The 21,971-nt window shown below is 47.8% G+C and overlaps 13 non-coding genes across 13 annotated transcripts; all 13 read right to left on the reverse strand.

Moving 5' to 3' along the window:
• Positions 1-206: 206 nt before the first annotated feature.
• TRNAT-UGU (transfer RNA threonine (anticodon UGU)) lies at positions 207-278 on the reverse strand. The gene has a single exon. It is a non-coding gene; the product is annotated as a tRNA-Thr (tRNA).
• A 5,068-nt stretch (positions 279-5,346) lies between these two features.
• TRNAT-UGU (transfer RNA threonine (anticodon UGU)) lies at positions 5,347-5,418 on the reverse strand. Its single transcript has one exon. It is a non-coding gene; the product is annotated as a tRNA-Thr (tRNA).
• Positions 5,419-5,503: 85 nt separating this feature from the next.
• TRNAT-UGU (transfer RNA threonine (anticodon UGU)) lies at positions 5,504-5,575 on the reverse strand. The gene has a single exon. It is a non-coding gene; the product is annotated as a tRNA-Thr (tRNA).
• Positions 5,576-5,660: 85 nt separating this feature from the next.
• TRNAT-UGU (transfer RNA threonine (anticodon UGU)) lies at positions 5,661-5,732 on the reverse strand. Its single transcript has one exon. It is a non-coding gene; the product is annotated as a tRNA-Thr (tRNA).
• Positions 5,733-5,817: 85 nt separating this feature from the next.
• Positions 5,818-5,889, reverse strand: TRNAT-UGU (transfer RNA threonine (anticodon UGU)). Its single transcript has one exon. It is a non-coding gene; the product is annotated as a tRNA-Thr (tRNA).
• An 85-nt stretch (positions 5,890-5,974) lies between these two features.
• Positions 5,975-6,046, reverse strand: TRNAT-UGU (transfer RNA threonine (anticodon UGU)). Its single transcript has one exon. It is a non-coding gene; the product is annotated as a tRNA-Thr (tRNA).
• Positions 6,047-6,131: 85 nt separating this feature from the next.
• On the reverse strand, positions 6,132-6,203 carry TRNAT-UGU (transfer RNA threonine (anticodon UGU)). Its single transcript has one exon. It is a non-coding gene; the product is annotated as a tRNA-Thr (tRNA).
• An 85-nt stretch (positions 6,204-6,288) lies between these two features.
• On the reverse strand, positions 6,289-6,360 carry TRNAT-UGU (transfer RNA threonine (anticodon UGU)). The gene has a single exon. It is a non-coding gene; the product is annotated as a tRNA-Thr (tRNA).
• A 10,001-nt stretch (positions 6,361-16,361) lies between these two features.
• Positions 16,362-16,433, reverse strand: TRNAT-UGU (transfer RNA threonine (anticodon UGU)). Its single transcript has one exon. It is a non-coding gene; the product is annotated as a tRNA-Thr (tRNA).
• An 85-nt stretch (positions 16,434-16,518) lies between these two features.
• TRNAT-UGU (transfer RNA threonine (anticodon UGU)) lies at positions 16,519-16,590 on the reverse strand. Its single transcript has one exon. It is a non-coding gene; the product is annotated as a tRNA-Thr (tRNA).
• Positions 16,591-16,673: 83 nt separating this feature from the next.
• On the reverse strand, positions 16,674-16,745 carry TRNAT-UGU (transfer RNA threonine (anticodon UGU)). The gene has a single exon. It is a non-coding gene; the product is annotated as a tRNA-Thr (tRNA).
• An 85-nt stretch (positions 16,746-16,830) lies between these two features.
• On the reverse strand, positions 16,831-16,902 carry TRNAT-UGU (transfer RNA threonine (anticodon UGU)). The gene has a single exon. It is a non-coding gene; the product is annotated as a tRNA-Thr (tRNA).
• Positions 16,903-16,987: 85 nt separating this feature from the next.
• On the reverse strand, positions 16,988-17,059 carry TRNAT-UGU (transfer RNA threonine (anticodon UGU)). The gene has a single exon. It is a non-coding gene; the product is annotated as a tRNA-Thr (tRNA).
• Positions 17,060-21,971: the final 4,912 nt, after the last annotated feature.

Genomic DNA, 21,971 nt, shown 5'->3' on the forward strand with positions numbered 1-21,971 from the left:
CTTCGTCAGTAAGCCTGTTTCCGCGAGCAAAAGTGGCCGCTGTCGCTGCTCCACTGGAGCCCATGATTCTGCTGACCGCTCAGCTCGGCTGCCGGAAGCAGAATGACTGAGCTATAACGGCGACTCGAAATGGCGCACGAGATGGTTCAGCTATGTAGCGCTTGAATTACACTCAGATGAAATATGTGAATAGAAAAAGTATGCACTGCCACTAGTGAGGATTGAACTCACGACCCCTGGTTTACAAGACCAGTGCTCTACCACTGAGCTATAGCGGCTTTTTTTTTCTTTATTACCTTCTTGGTACATGAGAATGAAAGACATACAAAACACTAATATCGCTTTACAAGTAAAAGATGCGAGCGGTGCACTGGCCAGCTCACACCAAAGGATTAAAAGCGTTTCAGTTTGGCGAGGTCATCCATTAATGGGAGCCATTACGGCTGTTCTTTTTGAGCCTTAAACACATCTCTTACATAAGACACATTTTCAATGAAATACTCTCGTACAGGGAGAATAATTTCATCTGCATGCCTAAACGCCATTCGATTTTTCCATATACTGTGTAAGCTGATAAGCATAAACATGTCCCACGGCACTTCGTCACCGCTATCTACCGATAGAAATCTTATGCCGTAAGGTGATATTGGAAGCTGCTTTTTTAAAGTTCGCTCCAAGACGTCCCAGTGAAATACAGCGTCTGTGCAGTGAAGGAACATGTGATCTATAGTCTCCGGTTTTCTACAGATTAGACAATTTGTGGACCATGGGACAAATATTCCTTTCTCTTGTAGCGATGGTTTCACGGGCAGTGTGCCAGTGTGCAGCTGAAAGAAGAATGATTTCATTGAGGGCCGCACCAACATCTTTTTGACCCTCTTAAGTACATTCCCTTCAGAGCCAACACAGTATATGGAACGGTACAAAGGTATAGGCAACATAGTATCAATAAGGTCTTTATAAAGTTGTTTCCTTCTAACATCAGCAAGATACTGTGCAGAAAAGCGAACTTTCAAACACTGAAAAGCGCGCACAACCTCCCAAAGAAAGCCCCGCACCCGTACACGTTTCACAGGGCTGGATGATACAACATATTCAGGCAGTGCCTCTTTCAAGCAAATTTGCATTACCGTACGCAAGAAAGCATCTTTTTGGTCTCGGAGGAACATAAATCTTGACACAAGTTGCATAAGAAACAAATGAGCCAAACCTAGGCCACCCTTTCCAACGGACAAAAATAGATTTGTGCGACTTGTCCGCTCCCAACTCGACCCCCAAATGAACACTGCGAAAGCTCGGTGCAATCTCTGGACGCTGGTCCGTGACATACACAGTGCCTGCAGCACATACCATACCTTGGCCACCAAAAAGAGGTTACATACTCTGGCCCGAGCAAAAATTGAAAGATCGCGGCCACCCCATTTGTGCGTACATTCGCGTGTGCGCTCATTTTCCGCTTCCCAATATTTTGCAGGTTATTGATATTGGTCTAGGGGCACTCCCAAGTATTTGACAGGTGACGTTGCCCACTGAACGCGCTCAAACATTTCAGGCGCATAATCCCATTTTCCGTGCCAGAAACCAAAACACTTTTCCCAGTTTATCACACTTCCGGAGGCTTTGCAAAACCTAGCCGCGTCCTTCACTACTTCAGTTAGACTTTCCCTATCTTCGCAAAATATGGCGATATCATCCGCATACGCAAGTACTTTAACTTCAGTGGACAACATCGTGAAGCCACGCACTTTTTCGTTTGATATAATTTTCAGGCAAAAAGGTTCGAGATACAGTGCAAACAACAACGGAGACAATGGGCACCCTTGCCTCACGGAAGAACGAACTGTGATACTTTCACTCAGCTGCTTATTAACAATAAGGTTTGCCGTACAACCACCATATGCCATTTTGACACCTTCCAAGAGCACTCGGCCGACATTCACGTGTTCGAGGATACAAAACAGAACATGGTGGTTGACGCGGTCAAAGGCCTTTTCCATGTCCAGTTGCAACATGGCTACACGTTTATCAAAAGCATCGCAGCATTCTAATATGCTCCGTGCTACGTGAATATTTGTCGTTATCGTACGTCCTTTAATCCCGCACGTTTGGTGCTGGCCTACAATAGCTTTTATGACATTCTGCAACCTTCTGCCCAGAACCTTCATGAATATTTTATAGTCCACATTCGTGAGACTTATGGGCCGATACCCTCTGACTGACAATCTCTTAACCGGGTCTTCACTCTTCGGTACTAGGACGATGTGACTTCTTCGGAAGGACGGAGGCATCATCTGCTTTTCGTATGTTTCTTGAATTACGCTGTGTAGAATATGCGCCATGTCAGACTTAAACGCTTTGTAAAAAGCTGCGCCCAGCCCGTCGGGACCAGGTGATTTTCCGGAGCTTAACTCGTCGATTGCGCGCTCTATTTCCGCTGCACTAATCGATGCCTCGAGCCCCAGCTTGACTTCATCCTCTAAGATAGGCATCAGTGCCAAGAACTCCGCCGCGAGGCCTTCTTCAACACGTGACTCGTGACCCAGTAGTCCTTCGTAATAATCCACAAACGCACGTTGAATAGTATTAGAGTCACGAGCCATTTCGCCCTTGTACTCTATCGCTTTTATATCGTTCTTTACTGCATATCGTTTTTCGTCGCACAGGGACCGCTTTGTCGGCGTCTCGCCAAACCACAACCGTTCTGCACGTGCGCGTATGACCGCTCCTTTATATTTCTCTTTATCCATCAGTTCTAACTTATTTTTTGTTTCTTTTATTTCTTTTTCGTACTGGCCCGGCTGAGCACTTTCCCACCTCAGCAGCAAATCTAAGCGGCTCTGAAATTCTTTTTCGTCTGCCTTGTTGCTTTGACGCAGCGCACTCGCTCTTTCTATAGCGATCATTTTTATTTCTTCTTTAAAATGTTCCCATTTCCCAATAACGTCCCTCTGATCACCCGTTTGCAAACAGTCTATTTTTTCTTTTACTTTAAACACAAAACGTTCATCCTCAAGAAGCCTTATATTAAATTTCCATAGTTCCCAGTTGAACTTCGACCTTTTGGTCTTCGTTCCTATTGTAACCATTACCATGCAATGATCGCTGAACGCAACGTTTTTAATCAAGTAGTCACTGCACATTGGGACCAGGCCAGCAGACGCATAAACCCTGTCAAGTCTTGCATGACTTCCTTGTTGGAAATGTGTGAACTGCAGACGGGCACCTTCTGACAGAGCACTACCGACGTCTTCTAAATTGTGCTCCAGGACAATTGCGTTCAAAAGTAAAGAGCTCTGGTTTCGAATGGTCGCGTTAGTAACTCTGTCTTCGGGCATGCATACGCAGTTGAAGTCACCCATCAGAATAATGTATCTAGGAGACTTCAGATAGGGCTGAACCATTTCGAAGAAAGCTTTGCGCTCATTTTCCTTATTTGGGGCATACACACACATTACGCGCCACTGTAAATCAAGATACGAAAAATCACACATCACAAAACGCCCGGTGTTGAAAACTGTAACAGATTCTTCAATAACACCTAAAGAATTTCGAATTAAAATGGCACACCCTCCTGACGTACCAACAGAATGACTGACGCATACATTGTAACGGCTTCTAAAAGGCTCAACCATGCGGTTCGTCTGAGCTTCACTTTCCACCTTGGTCTCTTGCACTGCCACTACGTCCACATCGTTCTCAAGCAGGAGGCGGCTTAATTGATACTGACGCCACCTCGCTGCCAGTCCCCTTACATTAAAGGTGGCAAATTTAAGTGCTGCTTCTGTTCTGCCTGCCATTTGCGCGATAAATTAAATAGGCCGAACGGCTTCGTGCTCACCTTCAGCCTTAATACACCGATAAGTGAAGCTCAGCCATTTTCCCTTCTCAAGAGTTCTCGAGCCCGCCCAAGAGGCGTGCTCGCGTTCTGCAGCAGGCTGGCGCAGCCTCAGCGCGCTGGCCGTCGTAGTCCCGTTGTGGGTCGCCTCTCGTCCCTTGTCAAGCCAGAAGGGAGCCATGGTTGCTACGTCGGTGTAGTCTTCGCCGGCTTTTTGTCCGGCGGGATGTTGGGCTTCGGGCGAAACGTCGGCCGGCGCTGCCCTCCCGATTTGGGGGGCGGTTCGTCGATACTCGCAGAAGGATGCTGAACCTCTTCGACACAGGCCTTGTCGTGTGCCCTCTTTCCTGGAGCGCTACTCATGCTTGTTTGGACGACGTCCATGCCTTCTCCCTCCTCTTGAGGTTTTCCATGCACTGCTTCCGTAGCAGTACTTGTGCTTCGCTCCGCTGCGTCAATCTTCGGGGCTACAACAGCCTGCTTCGACGCAGTGGTCTGGTCTTCAGTCAGTATCGCTGCCACGCCCCCCTTGACGGCGTTAGGCGCTGCCTGCGGCGTATTCTTTTCTGCTGTTCTCGCTGCCTCCTCGGATTCGTCCGCATCCATGAGAAGTTCGGAGTCGTCTTCTCCTCTCATGTGCCCTGTGACATTTGCGTACGTTTTGACGCACTGCGATTGGTCATGCCCGAAGCGACGGCACTGACTGCAACGGGGAACTTTGCATTCCCGTCGGACGTGTCCTGAAGTATGGCACGTTAGGCAAAGCGGGGCTCTTCCAGGAACCACAACGAGGGCCCGCTCTCCAGCAATGCGCAGCTGGTGAGGCAGGTCATCAATTGTGACTCCAGGCTTCATCTTCAAAGACACACAACGCGTTGACGAACCTTTGTCCATGACTCCCTGAACGCGCCAGCGTTCCTTGGCGACTTCCGTCACCATTCCGTAAGGTGCAAAGGCTGTTCGCACATCTTCGTCTTGCACGTTGTACAAAATCCAGTGGATCTTCATCCTCACGTCCTGGTCGTCGGGATCAATGACAATGCACCGTCGTTCTTTAACAGTCACTTCACGGACTGAAAGCAGCTTCTTCATTCCGTCAACACTCTTGAACGTGATAGCCCAGATGTGATTCATCTGGTACGCCCCCAAGGCGACAACCTCGGGGAGCAGTGCCAAGCGAACCAGTGCGTCGCGAAAATCCTCGACCTTGTAGGGCCTTGCTCTGACGTGGGCGTGCAAAAACAGCGTATTTGCAACAATTCGACCTGTTCGTAGCCGCGGCAAAATAACTTCATAATCCTGGTCACTCGAGCCAGCAAACCTGTTTCCACGGCCAAGCTGGGCCGCTGATACCGCTCCGTTGGAGCACATGATGCGCACGTCCGTCACGCTCGGTGGCCGGAAGTGGATCTCCGAGATATAGCGGCGACTCGAATGGCGAACGAGATGGTTCAGCTATGTAGCGCTTGAATTACACTCAGAGAAAATATGTGAATAGAAAAAGTATGCACTGCCACCAGTGAGGATTGAATTCACGACCCCTGGTTTACAAGACCAGTGCTCTACCACTGAGCTATAGCGGCGACTCGAAGTGGCGAACGAAATGCTTCAGCTATGTAGCGCTTGAATTACATTCAGATAAAATATGTGAATAGAAAAAGTATACACTGCCACCAGTGAGGATTGAACTCACGACCCCTGGTTTACAAGACCAGTGCTCTACCACTGAGCTATAGCGGCCACTCGAAGTGGCGAACGAAATGGTTCAGCTATGTAGCGCTTGAATTACACTCAGATAAAATATGTGAATAGAAAAAGTATGCACTGCCACCAGTGAGGATTGAACTCACGACCCCTGGTTTACAAGACCAGTGCTCTACCACTGAGCTATAGCGGCGACTCGAAGTGGCGAACGAAATGGTTCAGCTATGTAGCGCTTGAATTACACTCAGATAAAATATGTGAATAGAAAAAGTATGCACTGCCACCAGTGAGGACTGAACTCACGACCCCTGGTTTACAAGACCAGTGCTCTACCACTGACCTATAGCGGCGACACGAAGTGGCGAACGAAATGGTTCAGCTATGTAGCGCTTGAATTACACTCAGATAAAATATGTGAATAGAAAAAGTATGCACTGCCACTAGTGAGGATTGAACTCACGACTCCTGGTTTACAAGACCAGTGCTCTACCACTGAGCTATAGCGGCAACTCGAAATGGCGAACGAGATGGTTCAACTATGTAGCGCTAGAATTACACTCAGATAAAATATGTGAATAGAAAAAGTATGCACTGCCACCAGTGAGGATTGAACTCACGACCCCTGGTTTACAAGACCAGTGCTCTACCACTGAGCTATAGCGGCGACTCGAAATGGCGAAGGAGATGGTTCAGCTATGTAGCGCTTGAATTACACTCAGATAATATATGTGAATAGAAAAAGTATGCACTGCCACCAGTGAGGATTGAACTCACGACCCCTGGTTTACAAGACCAGTGCTCTACCACTGAGCTATAGCGGAGATTTTTATTTCTTTATTGCCGTTTTTGGACGCATAACACAAAGTAACATGATAAAACACTTCAGCCACACTTGGACTGACGCGAGTGGTGCTAAAAACTTTTCATTTGTGACAAATCATCAAACAGTGATATCCACTCTGGTGGATCAGTCTGAGCCCTGAAACATTCGCGAAGATAAACAACACTTTCGATGAAGTTTTCTCGTGTGGATCTTGTATTTATGTCTGCATGTCGCACCTGCATTCGCGTTTTCCACAAACTGTGGAGGCCAAGAAGCATAATTAAATCGTAGGGCACTTCTTCACTTTCAACTGATAAGTACCGGATGCCGTAAGGACTTAAAGGTAGTTCCTTTTTAATCGTCCTCTAAAGGACATCCCAATAAATATTTGGATCCCAACATTCTAGGAAAACATGTTCCACTGTCTCGGGCTTCCTGCATAACAAGCAGTTTGTTGTCCATGGCACGAAAAGACCCTTATCATGCAGCCAGGTTTTAACAGGCAGCGTACCGGAATGTAGTTTTAAAAAAAAAGTTTTGACCACAGGTCTAACGGGCATGTTCTTAACTATTTTTAAAATATCTTGCCCTGGGCCTCCAAAGTGAGGTGTCCGATAAATGGGTACCGGCAACATCACGTCAACCAACGCTTTGTACAGCTTTTTCTTATTGACATTACACAGGTATTCAGGGCTGAAACGTACTTCCAACATCTTTCACGAAAGTACAACCTCGCGCAAGTATCCTGTCACAGCCCCACACATGTTATCACAGGAGACTATCCTTCCAGGGAGCAGTCTCTGTAGGCGCACTTGCATACCAGATCTTAGAAAGGGATCACTTTGATCACGCAAAAACATAAATCGCGAGACCACTTGACGCAAAAAAAAGATGCGCCAGGCCAAGGCCTCCGCTTTTAACGGAAACAAACAGGTTAGTTCGGCTGGTTCTTTCCCAGGTTGACGCCCAAATAAAAACAGCAAAAACACGATGCATTTTTTGAATAGCTGTTCGGGTCGCACACAGCACATTCATGACATACCAGAGCTTCGAAATTAAAAAGACATTACAGATAGAGGCACGGGAAAACATTGATAGCTGTCTTCCTTGCCACGCGACCGCTTTCTCTTTCATTCTCGAAGTTTCTTCTTTCCAGTACGAGCTGGGATCCCGATAACAATCCAGAGGTACTCCTAGATACCGCGTCGGCAAGGTGGACCATCGAAGCCGAGAAAAACAACCCGGTGTTACGTCCCATTCGCCATGCCAAAAACCGGAGCCTTTTCCCCAATTGATCTGACTTCCAGTCTGAGCGCAGAATTTTTCAATCACAATTGTCGCTTCACAGATGCTCTGTCTATCAGCGCAAAACACCCCTATATCGTCAGCATACGCGAGTACTTTCACGTGTGATGAGTGCAGTCTGTAACCTGAAATTCGGTCAGAGTTGATAATTGACAGGCATAGTGGCTCTAAATACACTGCGAAAAGCAAGGGGGAAAGCGGGCATCCCTGTCTTACTGAAGAACGTACAGCAAGTTTGTCAGTGAGATCGCCATTAACTATTATGCGGGTCGTACAGTTCTTGTAGGCCATTTTTACGCCCTCTACTATAATGTCCACTAGTTTGGAGTGTTCCAGGATGGAAAAAAGGATTTCATGGGAGACGCGGTCAAAGGCTTTCGCCAAATCGATCTGCATCATTGCTATCTGACCGCCAACTGCATCGACACACTCTAATACGTTGCGTGCGACATGTATATTTGTAGCGATGCTACGGCCTTTAATTCCACACGTCTGGTGAGACCCTACCAATTTCGTGATCACAGACTGCAGTCTTTTTGATAGAACCTTCATAAATACTTTGTAGTCGACGTTGGTGAGACTAATCGGTCGATATGACCCCACCAACAGTCATTCTTCCGGATCATCAGTCTTGGGAATTAGAACGATGTGGGACGTATTGAAAGACAATGGAACCCGTTTGCGCTCATAAGCCTCAGTTATCACATGGAGCATGCACTGTGCAACAGGAAGCCGAAAGGTTTTATAAAAGGCCGCACTTAGCCTATCTGGCCCAGGAGCTTTCCCAGATGTTAGGTCGTCTATTGCCTTTTTCTATCTCCTGTAAAGATATAGGCAGTTCAAGACGTTCCTTAATTTCATCATCAAGTCTTGGAACCAGCCTCAAGAAGTCTACATGGATGCCTTCCATGGTTTCGGGCTTCTTTCTAAGAAGTTCTGTGAAATGTTCGGCTATAGCACACTGAATGTCTCTCGCATCTTCCGAAGTCCGGACGTCAAATCGGATGCTCCTAATTTCTTTCTGGCAAGCGTATCTTTTCTCGTCTGATAGCGCTCGTTTTGTCAGCGTTTCGCCAGCCCACAATTTTTCAGACCTTGCGCGTATGACGGCGGCCCTATACCTGTCGGCGTCGATTCTTTCGAGCTGGCATTTCACTTCCCGTATTTCTTTCGTGAAAGTTCCCGGCGCGCTATTTTCCATGCTCAGCATCCATTCAAGTTGCCCGTTCATTTCTTTTTCTTTTTCTTTCGCTTTATAGCGAGCCACGCTGCTCTTTTCTATTGCTTTCATTTTTACCCACTCTTTGAACCCCTCCCATTCAGTTGCAAAACTAGCTGGCTGCGCGTCTAGCAATTTGTCTAGCTTGGTCTTTACTTGCATAATGAACCCTTCATCCCCCAAAAGCTTTGTGTTCAATTTCCATAAGTGCCAGTTAAAGCGCGATTTCCTGCCCTTCATTCCTAAAGTCATGCTCACGAGGCAGTGATCACTGAAAGGCACAGGTTTAACGTCATAACTTGAGCATAGCGGCATAAGATCGACAGATACATACATTCTGTCTAGTCTCGCATGGCTCTCCCGCTGAAAGTGCGTGTATTCTGGGTGGGTCCCAGTGGAAAACACATTGCCAACATCCTCGAGACCATACTCATGCACAAAAGTATTCAAAACTTCAGAGCTCTTGTCTCTAAGTGGCCTAAACTTCACTCTGTCAGCTGCGGCGCACACACAGTTGAAGTCTCCCAGTACAAGCAAAAACTTGTTGCCATTCAACCATGGCTCAAGGGATTCAAAGAAAATTTTACACTCGCTTTCTACATTAGGAGCATATACACAAACAATTCGCCAACAAAAATTCGAAAATGTGAAATCAGCAATCAAAAGGCGACCACTTGGGCATGCAAATACAGCCTATACGTTCACTCTTAAGGTCTTACGTATGAATACAAGGCACCCACCCGACGTCCCAACAGAATGACAAACGCAAACATGAAAGTTTGCTTGAAAGGAAGACACCATGTGGTCAGTGTGCTCTTGGCTCTCTATTTTCGACTCTTGTAAAGCAATTATATCAATATCGTTATCCAGAAGAAGGCGATTAAGCTGGTATTGTCGCCTTCTTGCTCCCAGACCTCTGACGTTCAAGGTCGCAAATCGAAGTGGAGCAATAAGATTAAAAGCCATGTCTTAGAAGAAGAAACGCCTCTATCCGCATGGTGCCTACCTTCATGGTTGACGTAGCCTTCCTCACGACTGCCAGGACCTCTTGACACCGGTCAACCAACACAACCGGCGCTGACACCGACCAGGACACTGTGTTACTACAGAGGCGGTTTCCCCGCCTTCCGCGGGTCGGCCGGAAGGTTCGGCCGTGGTTTTAACGACGAGCGTCTCACTCCCCCTGCCTTCGGCGGAGGCTCATCGCCGCTACCGCCAGGCTGCACCTTGACGTCTCCGCTTTCTTCATGCGGACGTTTTCCAGCAACGGTGCTCGCCGCTTCCTGGTTCGTCTCCATGGTGTCAATGCCGGGGGTCTCCACGCTGCTTTCTTTAGCGTCCGCGGCTTTCGCCGCCTCCTTCGCATTGTCATCGTCGTCCTGTTCAGGCTTATGCTGCGCCTGCTGCGCCTGCTGCGCCTGCGCCATCTGTTGCGCCGGAGGGACCCGCCTTCTGCTTCACCAGAGTCGTGAATGATGGCCGAGTCTGGCGCTGTGGTTGTCCACCCACACGGGCTGCTTCCTCAGCATCCGCCTCGTCCATGAGCATCTCGGACGAGTCCTCGCTGGTTCCAGGGCCTGTAATGCTCGCGTAAGTGCGAGTACACTGGTCGTCTTCGTGCCCGAAGCGTCGGCAGATTCCGCAACGCGGGACTGGACATTCCTTGCGCATGTGGCCCGTACCGCGACACCGAAGGCACAGCGGGGGTCTGCCTGGTACCACGACAAGCGCCAACTCACCGCCAACGCTCAGCTGGTGTGGCAAGTCATCAAACTTCACGCCCGCATTCAGCTTTAGGGTGACAAGCCGGGTGGTTGATCCCTTCTCTGTCATACCTTGCACACGCCAGCGCTCCCGGCCTACTTCGGTAACTTTCCCATAGGGCGCAAAGGCGACACGCACGTCCTCATCAGGCACATTGTGTAGACGCCAGTGGAGCTTCAGTCGAACTTCCTGGTTCGCCGGGTCAATCACCAGGCAGCGCCGGTTTTTTACACGCAGCTCCCTGATGCTCGAGATCTTCTTCACCGCGTCCGCGTCCTTGAAAGTGATAGCCCAGACATGGCTCATGCGATACGCCCCCAGGGCGATAACATCCGGAAGAAGCGAATGCGGTGCCGATGCGTCACGGAAATCTTCAATCCGGTACGGTCGCGCCGTAATATCAGCGTGCAAAAAAACTGTATTTAAATCATAACGACCTGTTGGCAGACCTGGCAGAACAACTTGGTAGGTGCCCTCCTGTTCCATCGTCCTGTTTCCGCGGCCAGAAAAGGCCGCTGAAGCCGCTCCAACGGAGCCCATCATCATGCGTCCGTCACGCTCGGTGGCCGGAAGCAGAATCGCACTGAGCTATAGCGGCGACTCGAAGTGGCGCACGAGATGGTTCAGCTATGTAGTGCTTGAATTACGCTCAGATAAAATATATGAATAGAAAAAGTATGCACTGCCACCAGTGAGGATTGAACTCACGACCCCTGGTTTACAAGACCAGTGCTTTTTTTTTATTACCGGTTTTCAATATAACATTGCACATATGAATTTCACACTAATGACACAGATGCAAGCCTCTTGCAAGAGAAAAAGGGAGACGAAGCAAAAAAGCGCTAGACAGCCGTCCATCCTCATAGGACTGACGTTGTTAAATTAAAAGCCCTTCATGACTGTCAGAGGTTCGAGCCTCGACAGCCAATCCGGTACACACTCTTGCATTTTGTGCATTTCAATAAATGAGGACATACACTCTCTGAAATACATACGCGCTGGCCGAGCGTCGGTGTCGCAATGGTACCCGGCCATGCGAGCTCGCCATATAGAGTGGAGGGCATTCAACATAATGAGATCATACGGCACTCCATCTTCATCTTTAATTGGCAGATACCTGATCCCTTGGGGGTCCACCGGTAACTCCTTTTTCAGCGTTCGCTTTAAAACGTCCCATAGGAAAACCGCCGCCCAGCAATGCAAGAAAACATGATCAATGGTCTCCGGCTTCTGACAGATCAAGCAGTGGGATCCCCACGGCACAAGACAGCCTCGTTCTTCGACAAAAGTCTTCACAGAGAGCGTTCCTGTGTGGAGCTTAAAAAAGAAGGTTTTAACACCTGGTGGCACCTGCATTCGTTTCACCCGTTTAAGGACGTCTTGTCCTGGCCCTCCACTGTATATGGCTCTGTATAACGGCACAGGAAACACAATGTCGCACACATCTTTATACAGTGTTTTCCTTTTCACATGACACAGATAATCGTTTGAAAAACGAACTGAAAGGAAACGCACACTGTCGGCCACTTCCTTAAAATATCCACGCAGTGTTCCGGTCATGCTTGCCGTACTGACAACATATGCAGGCAATGCGTCGCTCAAACTGAGCTGACATACGGTGCGCAAAAAAGGATCGCGCACATCGCGAAAAAACAAAAAGCGGTTGACAAGCTGTCGAACAAAAAGATGCGCCAAGCCCAGCCCCCCTTCCTTCACGTGCCTGAACAGATTTGTTCGGCTACACCTTTCCCAGGTAGAGCCCCAGATAAAAACCGCGAACACTCTGTGCAGCTTTTGCACGTTTACCCTTGAACAGTACAACGTCTGCATGACATACCACAACTTCGTAATAAAAAACATGTTACACACCGTTGCCTTAGCGAAAATCGACAGGTTGATGCCTTTCCACCTTTCTGCTTTTTCTCTAGTTTCTTTTGTTTGGTTCATCCAGTATTCGTCGCTATTTTTGTAACTGTCCATGGGAACACCTAGATACTTGGTCGGGGTTTTCATCCAGTTCACATTTGCAAAATGGTCCGGGGCGGAAGACCACTCTCCGTGCCACAAACCGAGGGACTTCCCCCAGTTCACTCTACTGCCCGTCACACCACAAAAACTTTTCACTACGCTTATCGTTTCCGTTACACTTTGTTTGCTTGTACAACACACTGCGATGTCATCTGCAAATGCCAAGAGCTTGACTTCTGTGTCTGCCAAATTATAACCGCGTATTTGATCATTTTGAATTATGGCCAAACACATAGTTTCTATGTAAATTCCAAACAAAAGAGGACTGAAGGGGCAGCCCTGACGCACAGAATGCATGACATTAATGGGGGCCCCCAATGATTTATTCACATTTAAGCGTGTTGTGCAGTTATGATACGCCAACGCCACTCCCTCAGCGATGATGGAACCAATATTAACGTGATTCAAAATGGCAAACAAAATACCATGCGAGACACAATCGAAGGCTTTCTCGAGGTCGAGCTGAAGGACTGCGACTCCGCCCAAGGTGACGTCGCAGAACTCGAGCACGCACCGCATCGTGTGAATATTCGAAAAAATCGACCTTCCTTTGATCCCACATCTTTGGTGATCTGCGACAATTTCCTTTATTACACTTTGAAGTCTGGCTGCCAAAACCTTCATGAAAATTTTATAATCTACATTGGTTAAAGATATCGGCCTGTAAGATGTCACCAGCCAAAGTTCCTCTACTTGATCACTCTTAGGGAGGAGTATGGTATGCGCTTTGCCAAAAGAAGGTGGCAAAGCTTTGTTCTCATACGCATCATTAAACAGCCGTGCTAGCAACGGTGACAGTTCCTTCTTGAAAGCTTTATATAAACAAGCGCCCAGGCCGTCAGGTCCAGGTGATTTGCCTTGATTCAAATCCTCAATTGCCTTTTCAACTTCGCTTTCTGTTATTTTCACTTCTAATCGTTCTTTTGTGTCGTCACTCAATCGCGGCATGCGACCGAGGAAGACCTTCTTGAACTCGTCTACATTCGCTTCTTGAAACGCAAAGAGGGACTGGTAATACTCTAAAAACGCTTGGCCTATACTCTCACTGTCGTCGGCAGTTGTGCCATTCCATAGAATCTTATCGACGTGATTCCTTCGACCGTGAGCTTTCTCAAGTCCAAGCGCCCTTTTAGTGGGCGTCTCTCCAGCTACTAATGCATTTGTTCTTGCGCGCACCATCGCACCTTGATACCATTCTTTGTCGAGCTGCTCGATTTTTTCTTTAATGGTTCCCACATCTTGTTTATACGCCCCTGGCTCTTCGCACTCAAGCGCTATCAGCTGCTTAAGTGTCTTTCGCAAGCTCTTTTCTTTCATTTCCTTCTCAAACATTAAGCAGCTCGATCTTTCACAGGCTTTCATTTTTACGTTTTGTTTGAACCCTTCCCATTTCTCTGCTGTTGTTTGACTATTATCCTCACAAACCTCCCTTACGGCCTCATGTACTGCCTCTACAAATGGTTGGTCTTTTAGTAGTAAGGCGTTCATTTTCCATAGGTCCCAATTAAAAGATTCTCTCTTCTTCTCCGTGCCTATGTTACATTTCACCAAGCAGTGATCTGAGAACGATACTGGTGCCACAGAATAACTATGGCACTTTGGAATCATGTCTTGCGATATGTAGTACATGCGGTCTAACCTCGCGTGACTGTTACCTTGAAATCGCGTGTACATTACTTCCCGCTCCGCCTCCAGACACTCGCAAACATCGTCCAGTTCATTTTCACGTATTAGTTTAGTCAACACACAGCTGCTTCTATCACGAGTACCGGCATTATTGGCTCTATCCCGAGCACTCAACACGCAATTAAAATCCCCCAACAAAATCATGCACTTCTCGCTGCAAATATACTGAAAAAGGTTCTCAAAAAATAAGGTGCGCTCTTCTACAGAATTCGCGGCATATATGCACATGACTCGAAATTCAATTTCACGATAAACAAAATCACAAAAAACAATCCTTCCAGACTGGCATGAAAATAGACTTTGAACAACAAGATCAGGCAACTTCTTTACAAACAGAACACAACCGGCGGACGTCCCTACCGCGTGACTCACGACCGCATAATATCTAGTCGTGAAACGCCACACCATGCTCCCGGTCTCTTCCTCTCCATCAACCTTGGTCTCCTGGACGGCTAGTACGTCTAAGTCTTGGTCAGTGACCAACCGTAGGACCTGACTTTGCCTACGACTAGCCACCAATCCTCTCACGTTCAATGTGGCGATAGTAAGTGACGGTAAGAGAGCCATCTTAACTAAGGAAAAAAAAAGTAGGCCCGGAGCATGGTGCTTACCCTTCACGACTAGCCCTCGGCTAGCCGCCTCCGGGACCTTCCGGCTTGCTGGCGTTGGTCACCGCCCCCATTTTGACAACAGGCTTTTTTTCTGGCGGAATATTAGGTTTTGGTTTGAAGCCCATCCGCTTCCCATGAGGCGCCTTCGGCGGCGGCCCCTCGTTGGTGCTGGTTGCACTACCGTCCCGGTCCTTCATCGCGTCGTGGGGGCGCAGGACTGGGGCACCGAGAGTTGCAGTCTGCTCTCCGTCGTTGGTGTCCTCGCCCTGCAGCATTGCTGTCGTGTCGTCATCGGGTGCCTCGTCGTTAACGCCCCCCGTAGCATGACCCACTGAAGACAGGACCTGTACCATCTTGCTCGTTTTCTCGCCAGCATCAGTCACCGTGCCTTCTGCGCCAACGGTCGATGTCCCACTGACTGTCGCTGTCGGAACCAGGTCTCCGGTTCCTTTGGCGGCGTCCTCCGTCTCGACCACGTCCATAAGGTGCTCTGCAGCAACGTCACTCGCTGCTGGTCCTGTCACGGCTGCATACGATTTGACGCAGTCAGCATCAACGTGGCCGAAACGCCTGCACCTTGAACAGCGGGGAACTTTACAATCTCGGTGGACGTGTCCCGTGCATTGGCAGCGCAGACACTGCATGGGCCTCCCGGGAACGACCACCAATGCTAGCTCTCCGCCGACGCGCACCTGATGAGGCAGGTCTTCCAGTTTTACGCCGCTGTTCAGCTTCAGGAGCACGGTCCGGGTAGTAGACGTCTTGTCTCCCATGCCTTGGACACGCCACCGCTCTCGGCTCACCTCTTCCACCTTGCCGAATGCAGCGAACGCCGTCCGGATGTCCTCATCAGAAACGCCGTGCAGCAGCCAGTGAAGCCTAAGCTTCACCTGCTGGTCTTGTGGGTCAACAATGACGCACCGTCGTCGCTTCACTTGCATTTCCTTCATGGCCAGCAGGCGTTTTGTGGCAGTCGCATCATTGAGAGTAACCGCCCAGACGTGGTTAATTTGATACGCCCCTATGCATACCACGTCAGGTAGCAGGCCCGTCGGCAATAGGGCGTCCCTGAAGTCTTCAACCTTGTAGGGTCTCGCACGTACATCCCCGTGTAAAAACACGGTGTTGATCGTTACTCGTCCTTTCGGCAGTTGCGGCAAAATGAACGGGTACTCCTTGTCTTCGTCAGTAAGCCTGTTTCCGCGACCAAAAGTGGCCGCTGTCGCTGCTCCACTGGAGCCCATGATTCTGCTGACCGCTCAGCTCGGCTGCCGGAAGCAGAATGACTGAGCTATAACGGCGACTCGAAATGGCGCACGAGATGGTTCAGCTATGTAGCGCTTGAATTACGCTCAGATAAAATATGTGAATAGAAAAAGTATCCACTGCCACCAGTGAGGATTGAACTCACGACCCCTGGTTTACAAGACCAGTGCTCTACCACTGAGCTATAGCGGCGACTCGAAGTGGCGAACGAAATGGTTCAGCTATGTAGCGCTTGAATTACACTCAGATAAAATATGTGAATAGAAAAAGTATGCACTGCCACCAGTGAGGATTGAACTCACGACCCCTGGTTTACAAGACCAGTGCTCTACCACTGAGCTATAGCGGCGACTCGATGTGGCGAACGAAATGGTTCAGCTATGTAGCGCTTGAATTACTCAGATAAAATATGTGAATAGAAAAAGTATGCACTGCCACCAGTGAGGATTGAACTCACGACCCCTGGTTTACAAGACCAGTGCTCTACCACTGAGCTATAGCGGCGACTCGAAGTGGCGAACGAAATGGTTCAGCTATGTAGCGCTTGAATTACACTCAGATAAAATATGTGAATAGAAAAAGTATGCACTGCCACTAGTGAGGATTGAACTCACGACCCCTGGTTTACAAGACCAGTGCTCTACCACTGAGCTATAGCGGCGACTCGAAATGGCGAACGAGATGGTTCAGCTATGTAGCGCTTGAATTACACTCAGATAAAATATGTGAATAGAAAAAGTATGCACTGCCACCAGTGAGGATTGAACTCACGACCCCTGGTTTACAAGACCAGTGCTCTACCACTGAGCTATAGCGGCTTTTTTTCTTTATTGCCTGTTTTCTTTTACATGTGGTGGAAACAGAGAAACATAAATGATAAAAGGAAACACTTGGATCAAGTCTTGATCTAGTGTGCTCACATTAAAATTTCTTCAAGTTGCACAATTCGTCCAAGAGAGGTAGCCAGTCAGGAGGCTCTGGTTGCGCTTTATACAGTTCGCGTATATAATCCACGTTTACAATGAAATTTTCCCTGACAGGACGTGCGTGAAGGTCGGCATTGCGAACCGCTATTCTAGTCTGCCAGATGCTGTGAAGTGCTATCAGCATGAACATGTCGTACGGGACGCCGTCTTCATTGTCCACACTCAGAAAACGAATGCCATAACTCGTGATGGGTAGGTCCTTTTTCAATGTGCGCTGCAGAACGTCCCAATGGAATACGGCGTCCCAGCAGTAAAGAAATACGTGTTCTACCGTTTCGGGCGTCTTACAAAGTAGACAGTTTGTTGTCCATGGAACGTAGAGTCCCTTATCAGCTAACCATTGCTTTACTGGGAGCGTCCCAGAATGAAGTTTAAAGAAGAAAGTTTTTGTTCCCGGTTTTACGTTCATCTTTTTAACCCTTCTTAGCACGTCCTGTCCGGGTCCGACAATGAATACAGTTCTGTACCGCGGTGTTGGCAACAAACAGTCAACAAGGTCTTTGTAAAGTGTTTTCCGTTTTACAGAGGACAAATACTCAAGTGAAAAGCGCACTTTCAGAAATTGAAAAGACTGCACTACTTCACGCAAGAATCCAGTCACATAATGGTACATATTGTTATTCGATGACACAACAAATTCTGGAACGTGTGAACACAGCCTTTATTTTATTACAGTTTGTAATAAGCCATTTCTTTGGTCGCGGAGAAAAATAAAACGAGACACAACTTGCCTAATAAATAAATGACACAAACCCAATCCACCGTTTCGGACCGGTTAGAATAAATTTGAGCGACTTGTTCGTTCCCAGGTCGATCTCCACACAAACACGGCGAAAATCCTGTGAAATTTCTGCACATTCACCCGTGACATACAAAGGACTTGGAACACATACCATATTTTGGTTATTAAAAACAGGTTGCATACACACGCCAGTGCAAAAATAGGGAGCTCCCGCCCACCCCAGGCGTTTGTTTTTTGCCTGATTGTTTCTGCTTCGTCCTTCCAGCACTCGTTGTTGTCACGATAAACCTCGAGTGGCACCCCTAGGTACTTCAGTGGGCGGGTTTCCCATTTTACATTTACGTATACATCAGGCTTCATATCCCAATCACCATACCAAAACGCAGTTGTTTTATCCCAGTTAATCATGCTACCTGTCATGGAACAAAATTGTTTGGCTGTGTGAACAACTTCACGTATGCTATGCCTATCTTGACAGAGTACGGCCACATCGTCAGCATATGCAAGAATCTTTACTTCAGTACTCTGTAATCTAAATCCGTGCACGTTTGAATTTTGGATAATTGATAAGCAAAAGGGTTCTAGGTATATGGCAAAAAGTAAGGCTGAGGCCGGGCATCCTTGTCTTATAGAACTGAGTATGTCAATTTCTTCACTCAGCGTCCTATTAACGACCAGGCGTGTTACACACTGCGAGTACGCCATCTTTAATCCATCAAGAAACACAGTTCCAACTTGCACATGTTCTAACAGGTTGAACAACACTTCATGGGAGACACGGTCAAAAGCTTTTTGTAAGTCTAATTGCATCATTGCTATTCGGTCTCCAAAGTCATCGCAAATCTCTAAGACACTTCTTACTACATGTATATTTGTCGTAATACTAAGACCTTTGATGCCACATGTCTGGTGCGGTCCTACAATGTTCTGAACGACATTCTGCATTCTTTTGGCCAACACCTTCATGAAAATTTTGTAATCCGTATTCAAGAGGCTAATGGGGCGATATGACGTCACAGACTGAAGTTTGATGTCATCGTCTGATTTGGGGATTAAAACAGTGTGCGCTTCAGTGAAAGACCGTGGTAGCTTCTTCTTTTTATACCCCTCTTCGATAACTTCGAACAGCGCGCTGGCAATCTCCTCTTTAAACATTTTATAGAATTCTGCTCCGATTCCATCTGGGCCAGGTGTCTTTCCAGTGCTTAAGTCATCGATAGCTTTTTTAATCTCCTGTATACTGATAGGGGCCTCCAAACTTTTTTTAGTTTCGTCGTCAAGCTTGGGCACTAAAGAAAGGAAATCTTCACTAAATCCACTCGCCATCGGAATACGTTTTCCAAGCAAATCGCGATAGTGGTCAACAAACGCGTTAATTATCTGACTTTTTTCTTTCGTCAGTCTGCCATTGTACATTATTTCCTTAACTTCTTTTCTTCGTGTATATTGCTTTTTATCACTCAGTGCCCGCTTTGTCGGCGTTTCGCCCATCCAAAGCTTTTCTGTTCTTGACCTAATAATAGCACCTCTGTACTTTTCTTTATCTAAAAGTTCCAGCTTGTTTTTGGTATTTTTGATTTCTTCAGTGAACGAGCCCGGTTTCACACTCTCTTCCTTTAATAGTGCTTGCAGTTGCGACTGCAATTTCTTCTCGTCTTGTTTCTTCTCAAAATTTAGGATAGTCGTACGTTCTATAGCACTCAATTTAACAACTTGTTTAAAACCTTCCCACCTCGTTTCCCAGTCGTCTTTTCCATCTTCATACAGCACCGTTAATGCTTCACTTACTTTTCTAGGAAATTTTTTATCTTTCATGATGCTATTATTTAATTTCCAAAGGTGCCAGTTGAACTTAGTCATTTTTTCCTTTGTCCCAAGCGTGAATTTTACCAAACAGTGGTCGCTGAAAGACACTGGTATAACAACATATTCGTCACAACACATCACAAGGTCAAGTGGGATGTAGGCTCTATCCAAACGCGCGTGACTTTGTCCCTGAAAATGTGTGAACTCAACCCCGCCATTAGACATGCAGAGGGCCACATCTTCTAGTCCATTCTCTGCAATCAATTCCGTCAATAACAGTGCACTTTGATCGCGTAAATTTACACGTTTAGACCGGTCCTCAATCGCGCACACACAGTTGAAGTCACCAATTAATATAACATATTTACTACAATCAAGGAAACCACCAATCTCTTCAAAGAACGATTTCCTTTCGTTGTCACAATTTGGGGCGTACAAGCAAATCACGCGCCATTCAAAATTCATTAACGACAAATCGCAAACCACGAAGCGCCCGTTCTCACTGCTTCTTATACTTGTCTCAACTGCACCCATCGATCTTTTAATAAAAATTGCACACCCTCCCGATAAGCCATCAGCATGTGACACACAAACATTATACGTTGCGCTGAAAGGCGCAACCATTCGATCAGTTTCGTCCTCCCTGTGTACTTTTGTTTCTTGCACGGCGATCACGTCTAAATCATGTTCCGCAAACAGCCTACTTAATTGGTACTGGCGTCTTCTAGACGAAAGCCCGCGCACATTTAGAGTGGCGAAACGAACTGCTCTATCAAGTCTAACAGCCATCTTTATCTTTAAAAAAGGATGCGCTCACCAAACAGTCTGTGCCCCGATATTGGGGTACACCCTCGGTGCGTTAGCCGTGCTGTCAAGTGGGCGGCTTAGCCGCCCTCTTCTCCCCCTCCGTAACGTTTGGCTTTGGGGTGGGCCGCAGCCGGCGACTGGTGAACGCTTTCGTCGGCGGTTCACTGCTGTTGGCGTCCTTTGTCTCTGCACCGGCGTCGTCTCGTGGTCTCTTTCCCAGCGCACTGCCGTCTTCTGGTTCACGGCAATCCATGGCGTCCACTTCGTCACTCTTGTGGTGAACTCCCGCTGTCTCTTTATTTCCACTTGTGTTGTTGGCACCACCCTCGATGATTTCGGAGCCCTGTATCTTGGCTTTTGCGTCTGCTGTAATTTCTACCTGTGCAGCGGCTGTCAAATTTTCCGCGCTGGTGTTTTCCGATGGCTTACTTCCTTTGGTGCTGGTGCCTTGTACTCCTGATGTTGTTGCAGAATGCAGAGATTCTTCTGCTTCCGCTTCGTCCATGGTGAGCTCGGATTTCTCCGTGCTCAACGTGGCCATGGCAGCTGCCGCATACGTCCTCGAGCAGTTTTCTACGGCGTGTCCAAAGCGTTTGCAGACGTTGCACCGCGGTACGCGGCAGTCCTTTCTTATGTGGCCAATCTGTTGGCAGCGCAAGCACCTTGGCGCTCTTCCGGGCGCTACGACAAGGGCTAGCTCACCTCCGACGCGCAGCTGATGTGGTATATCATCCAACGTAACGTCAGCCTTCAGTCGCACCTCAACTGTGCGTGTCATGGTGCTCTGTTGTCTGTAACCGTCGAGGCGCCATTTATCCATTCCTATTTCCAAGACGGTTCCGTAGGGGTTCAGGGCGTTTCGCACGTCTTCTTCGCGTACATGGTAGAGCAGCCAGTGAAGCTTCAGACGGATGTCGCGGTGACTTGGATCAATTACCATGCATCTCCGACCCTTGACCGTCAATTCCGGTTCGGCCAAAAACTTCTTGGCGCCTTCAGCAGTCTTGCAGGTAACCGCCCACACATGATTCATTTGATATGCGCCGAGCGCAAGAACCTCGGTGGGCGGGACACGTTGAAACAGTGGTTCACGAAAATCTTCTGCGCGACATGGTCTACCTTTTACATCAGCATGTAGAAAAACGGTATTTTGAACAACGTACCCAGTTGGCAGTGGGGGCAAAATGATTGCATAGTCCTGCGACATTTCGTTCCTGGTACCGCGGCTATGGTGGGCCGCTACATCCGCTCCGACGGAGCTCATATCAGCCACGTCCGTACACTACGGTGGCCGGAAGTGAACCAGCTATAGCGGCGACTCGAAATGGCGAACGAGATGGTTCAGCTATGTAGCGCTTGAATTACACTCAGATAAAATATGTGAATAGA

This window comes from Dermacentor albipictus, chromosome 7 (assembly GCF_038994185.2).
Source record: "Dermacentor albipictus isolate Rhodes 1998 colony chromosome 7, USDA_Dalb.pri_finalv2, whole genome shotgun sequence".
Classification (NCBI taxonomy): Eukaryota; Metazoa; Arthropoda; class Arachnida; order Ixodida; family Ixodidae; genus Dermacentor; species Dermacentor albipictus.